This window comes from Rhagoletis zephyria, unplaced genomic scaffold (genome assembly GCF_001687245.7).
Source record: "Rhagoletis zephyria isolate East Lansing unplaced genomic scaffold, Rhagoletis_zephyria_1.1 Rzeph_scaffold_00231, whole genome shotgun sequence".
NCBI classification, from domain to species: Eukaryota; Metazoa; Arthropoda; class Insecta; order Diptera; family Tephritidae; genus Rhagoletis; species Rhagoletis zephyria.
In genome coordinates, this window is record NW_016157315.1 from 349,713 (window position 1) to 357,042 (window position 7,330).

A 7,330-nucleotide genomic window follows, 5' to 3' on the forward strand; every position below is an offset into this window, starting at 1 on the left:
AAGACAGTTAGCACCACATGGACGGGACAGACGTCAGGCACAGACACTCAAGACTTAACGAATGTGACAAATATAGACTTTAGCTTTGAGAACTTTTTAAGTAAACTAAACAAGAAAAAGTCAACTGCAGAAGGACATGACAATATCACGTTCCAAATATTAAAAAATCTATCAGAGGAAACTTTACAACAATTTCTGGAAGCCCTAGAAAGCCAATTCAACAAAAATGAAGTACCTGACACGTGGAGAAAATTAAAATAGTACCAATACCTAAAGTGAACCGTAACATGGAAGACATTAGCAATTTTCGGCCCATATCTCTTATATCTGTGGTTACAAAGAGCATAAACATGCTCATCAAGGATGCCTTATCAGAAGTAGTCTAAATGAGATGTTACATCTCGTTGCCACCAGTAAGAACAATAAGGAAAAAGTTTTTGTTTGTCTCCTGGACATAGCGGATGCATACAACTGCGTCATTCTTACAATTCTTCACCAAACACTGGTGCCCCATAACATTAACAGAAAAATTGCAGATTGGATCCACAACTTTTTTTTATTATTTAACATATACACAGCGAAACTTCACAACATCGATGAAGATAAGACTCAGCTTTTTCAGTTTGTAGATGACCTAGCGATTGTGGTGCACAACAAAGACGAAAAAAGTGCCATTACAAAATTAGCATCCAAAATTGAGGAAATTGAGCAAATTCTGAACTCCTTACAACTTACACTGAACCTCAGCAAGACAAAATTCATGCTAATGACGTCAGGTAAAAGGAACCGATATAGCATAGAGGCAGGAGGCCACAAAATAGAACAAGTGCACAATCTAAAATGGTTGGGAAGAACAATAGATGCAAATTCCACGGTTAAAGAAGATATAGGCAAGCTCAAAAAGGACATAACACCAGGTAAAAATTTACTCTCCAAATTAACAACAATAAAAGCAGGATTAGCACCGAAAGTATCCTTAAATCTCTTTAAAGTATTCGTAAGGTCAAAAGCTGAGTATGCTAACACCAGCTACTCTAATGCAGCGAAGGGATATAACAAACAACTGCAAACAATACTCAATGAACCACTAAGGCGCTGCCTTGTACTGCCTCCCAATACCCCCACAATGGCCAGATGTGCGGTGGCGTGTGAACTCACTCCATTGAAAAGAGCAGAGTGGTTAACCGCAAAAGAACTCACCAAACAATGGTTTCTAAATCCCAAATTAAGAATGGAGCTTTTAAGTGGACAATTAGTTAATTCGAGCTATAGTTATACCTTCACCAAATTTAGGGGAATTTTAACCAGAATCAACAAAAATGTGAGCTACAATAACAGACTTAAAATAGAAACCAGGGGATCTGAACTAAGTAAGTCAAAAAGCAACCACTCTCACGCACAGCTGCAGGTCATATATAGGGAAAAAAGGCTATAGCACAAAATCACGGATTCAAAGTGATATCCACTGACGCATCGGTGAGTAGAGGTAAGATAGGCTGTGCAGTTGATGACGTTGACAAAATAATGTTTCCTACTTATACAATATCAATGACAATCTCACCTCCACCAGTGGAGAACTTGTAGCCATCCTCCAAGCAATTGAGCTTGCCAAGAAACACATGGAAAAAAGTATATATTTTCTCAGACAGTTTGGCGGCGGTCAAAATGATTGCTCATAAGCAAACTCAAAACTTCCTAATAGCTGAAATTCACAACCAAGTTAGCAACTCTGAAATAGAAAAATTAATGGGTACCAAGTCATGTAGGCATAAATTTCAACGAAAAGGCAGACATAGCCGCTAAAACAGCATTAGACTATGGCAGAAGTCTAACGATCGATCTAACACCTCAGGAAGCTATAAAGAAAATAGGACGTACCTTATGGGAGAAACTATATTAGAGATCAAAAATAACTGCACCAACTGGGACCACAAACTTATTGACAGCATTACAGCCACAGCACGAAAACCTTGGTTTATGACCGATAAATATAGACTCAGACCTTACGATATCAAACTCATCAACAGACTAATGACAGGATACACATACAATAATTCCTTTTTACACCTTATGCATAGCCACATCTCAAATATGTGTAATAGTTTTAATATCATAGAAACACCAAATCATGCAAGATTTGAATGCTCCAAATACAGGCAACTGTGAAACGACTTTCACATTTTTAACAAATTCAATAACATTGAAGAAGTTCTAACGACAAAAAACCCACAATATTATCAAGAACTGATATCTTTCATTTAGGGCCAAATTCACAGTGCGTAGTTAACCACTGATAAGAGTTTAACTATTGATTTTCATATTCACAACGCTCAGTTAACAAAAGTTTAAACCAGCATGCCCCCATAGTTAAACTCTTGTGAAATAATTTTTTTTTTTGTGGAACGAATTTCAAATTTGAATAGAAAAGTATTGATTTTTAGAATTTGTATATTTTCAGGCGATACGAATTTCCATAGTTAACTATGTGACTCTGAATATAAATTCATAGTTAAACTCTTGTTGGTGGTTAAGTTAACAATGGTTTAACTAAGCACTGTGAATTCGGCCCTTACAAAGCCAAACTTGACAAAACGCTTTAAAGCCTGACATTATGTACATATATCAAAAGAAAAAAATAATAATAATAATAATAAGGAAAAAAATAAAAAATAATTAAACATTAAAAAAAACAAAAAAAAAATACAGTACAAAAACTACAATCTTAAGACAGAACAACTACAATAAATTATAATGAAGCAACTAGATCCATTGTAATTATCGATTAGACACAATTACATAAGTACTTATATATGTAGTTCAAAGCACACACTCATGTAATCATACAACACACTAAACCACACAATATCATTTATACTTAAGATCAACATTCAGAACAATGTTACTACCTATTTAAATAGTACAGATATGCCGAGTACTAGTCGTGACTTAGAACAGGCTGCGCCTATAAAATCTATGTAATTAATGTAAATATCGTTTACACTCATATATACATACAAATGCCAAAAGTCAATGCAATGTTACTACCTATTTAAATAGTACAGATATGCCGAGTACTAGTCGTGACTTAGAACAGGCTGCGCCTATAAAATCTATGTAATTAATGTAAATATCGTTTACACTCATATATACATACATATGCCAAAAGTCTTATGTCCTAACAACATTAACATTTAAGACATCAGAAACATACATAAATGTACATATACAATTTATACTTTAAATTTATCTATTGAAATCGATTATAAATGCACAAGAACTGATACCAATTTTTCCGCCAACGACAACCTCCACCCTACTACAACTGCAAAGGACATTGAAATTCTACGCTTAACCACATAAGGCACATCGATTTTGTACAACTCAACAGCACGTTTATAATCTGGCACTGTAAGGGTATAATCAAGCCCTGCCATCAGCTCCTTCGTAAAGAAAGAAATCAAAGGCCCAAAAAAAAAGAAAAAATTGACTTCTTGCACATTTCTGGCCGGAAAAAAATCCCGGGCTGTTTCGAGCACGAAAAAGAAGACATTTACGATCCAAAAGTGGAAGGTGTTCGCTCTCTATTACCCTTTTTTCTAGCGCTAGGAACACTTAATGGGCTGTTTTGGGCCCCCGCGGGTACCCGCGGCCTCGTGTGGAATAATCCTAATGTAAAGTTTGATTATCCGTTTATATTTACAACTTTTACTTTCATTGCAAGTTTTAGCAAAAGGAAAAGGTATACTCTTCTTGCTTATGATGTAATACATATAGGCAGAACACCGTAGTGCTAAGAAGACGATGTTTAATAACTTCAGCTAGCTTAAACAAGTCTCTTTCAGGTAGACAGATTTTTCCAATAGTCAAGAAAATTTGCTGCGATAGACATTCTTTGGCCGTATGCCGAATTGTCAAGTTTTTGGCAAATATTGGAACTGTTTTGAGTTGTCCATCCGTTAAATTAATCCCCCGTTTCGCCATTCAATTTTAAAATTTATCAGAAAATTTTACCAGAGAGTTAGACGATTTACGAACGGTTTCAAGACCAGGCGAACTCCTACAAGAACAACAATGGTGACTTAATGACCGATGTTCAGAATGTACTTAAATTATGGAGGGAACACTTTTCCACCCTACTGAATGGTAGCAGCACTTAAAGTAGTCGAGAAGACGACCCGAGCTCCCAGTCTATGATGACTGATGGGGACTTATCAGTGCGGCTTTAGACCTGGAAAATCCACCATTGACCAGGTATTCACAATATGCCAAATCTTGGCAAAGGCGAAATATAATATATAATATTTATTTATTTATATTAACATAATAATAATAATAGATTGGCGCTTACATATACATACGTTAGTGTTTGGCCTCTCCTATCCTCCGACTTGTGGCGTGCGCCTTGAACCCAGGTGCTGATGAGTGAAAGCGCGCACTGCTTACCACTACACCACAGCGGCCGACGCTGTTTACATACTTTCATGGTATATTGCTTATATACTGCAAATTCACATAGAATTAATAATACACATTTTACTTCTAATTGTATACTTTGTGTACTTTTTTAGTACCTTTCTACTACCGTTTTCGTAAAAGGCGATCACATTCTTCCCCTTTCTCCTACTTCCAAAATACAAATAAGATAAAGGAGTGTCAAATTTGAGCTGTCACAAATTACATAACCTTGTATTATTGAATCATGGTACATACGCATGAAGTTTTCTCTGGTAGTAATGGTACAGTAGTGGCCAGTGAATTGGGACCGACTGTCCCATCGGAAATTGGTAGGGTTGATGCTAGTGCTTCTAATGCTAGCGGATTTTCGGGTGCGGTTTGCAGAAAATATGAGTTTAGGTGTTTGTGAGAATATGGCCCGTAGTCATAGTCAAAATAAAGTCGACTTTAAAGTTAGTTGCAGCTTTTTTGACAGATATCCCATTGAAAATTATGTCAAAAAGCTGCAACTAACTTTAAAGTCGACTTTATTTTGACTATGACTACGGGCCAATGTTTGCAAATGCTGGCACTAATGTGGCTGGCGAGCTTAATGCACCGGAAGGTTTCCAGCTTTATGAAAGCCCGAAGTACAGTTGTGACTTTAAGGGCGATGCGGTTGTCCTTATGGATACGTCCAGATGTGTGGGTATTAAAAGCAAGGGCGTTAAAAATGGACTTTTTTTGTTTGGAAAAATTCGAAAATTAAACGTGAAATGGCTAAAGGATATTGTGGCGATTGGTAGGTCCCTTTTCAAAGTTTTCTTTAATTCGGTTGCAGATGCAAACGCTAGTTTGGATAACATGGACTTGCAGTATATGGGCATAAGGGCCTTTATACCGTGAAGCTTTTTTGAAACGTACGGTGTCGTAAGACAGGTACCGCTTGATTTTCTTGATGATGAAATCTTAGAAAGTATCCATTCATACATTCCAGTGCTGTCATTTGCTAGAAGCACCAGAAGGGACCCGTTAAATAAAGTCAGATTTATTGCAACTCTGTCGATCCAAATTGGATTTGGGGCACATGTTATCCCTCCCTCTGTGCGGATTTTTTGTGTGGGATTTAAGGTAAATCATTTTATCATTGTATTTTATGTGGTAGCAGCAGTCACTTGTCGTTTAACAAAAATGTATGCCCTAGCCAGTGTTGCCACTTTGTGAGTACTTTGTGAGTAATTCCTCAAAACGTGGGGAATTTCGGGAGCGCTTGAGTATTTTTGAGGATTTTTATTTTGAGGAATTTTTGAGGAATTTTCTCTTGATATATTTGCAGACAACAAATGCAACCGTGTTTTCCACAAGAGAGTTGTTAAATCGCTCTGCAAATTTTTGAACAAAAAACTTTCCGAAGTTTTATAAAGAGCGAAATACACCACACAAGCGGCTTGTCAAACATTCTTAAAACCTACTTTTCCCATTTCGCCATACAACGTGCAAACATGACTCGTTCAAGCAAAGAATTTTAGTTTTCTTCCGGTTTACAATGTAAACGCGTTTGGTTTTCTTCGATTTTTCTCTCCTGCGTCCTCATTCGGAAAAAATTCCGTTGCGAATGAGGCGATTTTATCATACACAACGTAAACGGTTTGATCAAACGTCAATATGGTAGCCAGAAACCAAAAAATTTTGATTTTTGTTCACATTTCCCTCAAATGGCTTGTCAAACCTTCAAAAACCCCATACACAACCTAAATAGCTTTAAGCAAAGGGATATTTCGCTTGGTTTGTCAGGCCGCGTGCGTGGTATTTTTCGCTCTTAAGTTCTGAACACATTGAAAACGACGAGCTACGGACCACAGCTTCCAATTTGTCATCTTCATTATCTAAATGCATTGTCGATGGCGACATGATTTATTTGAACGCGGCAGCGACATCATAAATTTGTATGAGTTTGACATAAAAGAAGAGGAAGAACGTTATCTGTCGCCAGAAAAATAGAAATAGATCTAATCTGGCCACAACCACAGCCGTCGCGTAGCCCGGTCGTCGCCAAAATAATTATCTACATAAGAGTACGTGTTAAAATAATTTGACAGCTGTGGTTTGTAGCTCGTCGTTTTCATTGTGTTCGGGCTATTTATTATTTTTTAAAGAAATTTTTTATGCATTAAAAAACAACAACAACGCAAGGTAAATTTACGTAATTCATCGTATTAGCATAGCTGTTAATAAGTGAGTATTAATTTAAAATACCTTAAATTACCTACCGCAAAAAAAAATTTGGCATTATATGCAGTGTTCCATGAGATATTATTATAGATATTAGGATGTTGCTTTAATTTGGATCCTTAGAGGACATATGACCAAGGGAATAGTTAAAAGGTAGCTTATCGTCAATTAAAGCACTATGGAAGCATAAACTTAGAGGGAGGTAAAAAAATTTACAGATGAACTACTCCGAAAAGTGGTTGGAACAGGCAAACAACACCTTGATGAAGTTACCATGCACGTGGCCATCCCGAAATATGCAGCTAATCGTACTAAATAATGATGAAAATAATTACATAAACAAATAGATTACACAGGCCTACAAAATTTAAAAAAAGTTCAGACCCTGGGACTAGCTTATACTTTTCTAAAGGTTTTCGTTGCGCTGAATCTGAATCCGAAATCAGTTTTGCTCGATTGGCTTAGGTTTTCGAGATATTTGAGCCTAAACACACGAAAAACCCGATTTTTAGCTATATTGTTCATGTATTTTCATCAAGAATAGTTTGTACAAAATTGAATAAATCATTTGAAAGCAAAGTATTTTTTTTTTTTAACGAAGAAATGAATGCATGAGAAATTCTCTAGGAATTTCATTTGATATTATACACATGATACAAAAAAG